This window comes from Hemitrygon akajei, unplaced genomic scaffold, assembly GCF_048418815.1.
Source record: "Hemitrygon akajei unplaced genomic scaffold, sHemAka1.3 Scf000071, whole genome shotgun sequence".
In the NCBI taxonomy this organism is placed as follows: domain Eukaryota; kingdom Metazoa; phylum Chordata; class Chondrichthyes; order Myliobatiformes; family Dasyatidae; genus Hemitrygon; species Hemitrygon akajei.
Genome location: NW_027331957.1, coordinates 1245333 through 1247143, shown reverse-complemented (window position 1 = coordinate 1247143; position 1811 = coordinate 1245333).

Genomic DNA, 1811 nt, shown 5'->3' with positions numbered 1-1811 from the left:
CTCCACACAGTCCCAACACACACTTCCGGGCTCAGACGCAGAGTGAATCTCCCTCCACACAGTCCCATCACACACTCCCGGGATCAGGCACAGAGTGAATCTCCCTCCACACAGTCCCATCACACACTCCCGGGATCAGGCACAAAGTGAATCTCCCACCACACCGTCCCATTCAACACGCCCGGGTTCAGGAACAAACTGAATTTCCATCCGCACCGACCCATCATACTCTCCCGTGGTCGGACACAGAGTGCCTTTCCCTCTACTCCTTCATATCACACACTTCCGGGGTGAGACACTGCGTAAAGCTCCCTCCACACTGACCCATCACACACTCCCGGGGTCAGACACAGAGTGAATCTCCCTCCACACCGTCCCATCACATTCTTTTGAAGTTAGACACTGGGTGACAGTTTCTCCGGACCGTCGGAACGCACACACCCGGGTTCAGACACAGATTGACGCTTACTCTCCCTGGTTCCCTTCAGAAACTCCTATTTCCGAAGCTCCTTCCCTATCACCAATTCCCAAAACTCCACCGTTCCTGAAGTCTTGAATTGTGTGCCGGCTCGGAGAATGTGTGTATGTTTGCGTTCAGTGGATTTACAGGGATCAGGAGTGAATTGGAAGAGGGTCGGTTTTGATGGGAGCAGAGATATGGTGGAGAGATATCAGTAACTGGGATGAAGTGCTATCGAACCAAACTACCGGCATTGTTCACACAAAATTCGCCAGAGGCTCAGAAACGAGAGATCGATATCCGGTAGAAGGGGGTTGGGTGGTGTAACAACAGACGTCAGCTCTCCGCCTTTCTCCCCATAATTCCATATAAACAGAGAGAGAGGGAGGCGTGTCGATGAGGGAGAGAGTTAATGGTACCGTGGAGGACTTGCAGGGGATGGAGCGGTACAGGAAGACTGGGAGAGCAGTTGGGGAAGGAGGAGATAACGGAGACGGCACGGAGTGTAGGGGATGGAGTGTGATGGAGACAGGGTGTGTAGAAGAAGATGGCGGAGGCGGAAACGGGAAGGGCTGTAGGGGAAGTGGCGGATGACGGTGACGGGGATGGTCGGCTGTGAAGCAGGGTTGACGACGAACAGGAGACTGAAAACTCAATGAACCAGGAACACCTTCTTCCCCTCCGCCAGCATATTCTTGAAAGCATCAGCACCACCTCCACATTTTGCGGCATTTATTAGCTTTTTGCATTTGACATTAAATTTAGATATTTGCGCCCTACTGATTCTTCAAAAAAAAATCTCAGGTAGTCTACGTGAGAGATAATAAAACAGACCGTGAATCCGGTGGAAAAGATGCGATACCGGTGGACAGGACATTTGACCCGCTGGCCTTCATCAGTCAGGACACTGAGTCCGGGAGTCGGAGGTGACGTTGCAGTTGCAGATGACGTCGGTCAGGCCGCGCTTGGAGTATGGATTTCAGTTCTGCTTGCCTTGCTCTGAGAAAAATCGCAACGAACTGGAAAGAGTGCAGAGGGATATTTCCGAGGATGCTGCCGGGACAGGAGGGACTGAGTTATGGAGCGGGTTTGGGAATTCTGAGACTTTTTGCTGACCTTACAGAGGTATACAAAACCACGAGGGACACAGATAAGGCGAATGCGTGCACTCTATTTCCCCAGGACTGTGGTATCGAGAACATTAACAAACATGATTGAGCTGAGAGTAGTTAAAGACAGAAGCGAGGAGCGAGCTGGGTTAGATAAAAGAGACACAGTGGGATGGGGAGAATGGGTAGAGACAACCGAGGGAGAGACCGGGAATTGGGGGAGAGGGAGGCAAGAAAGCAAG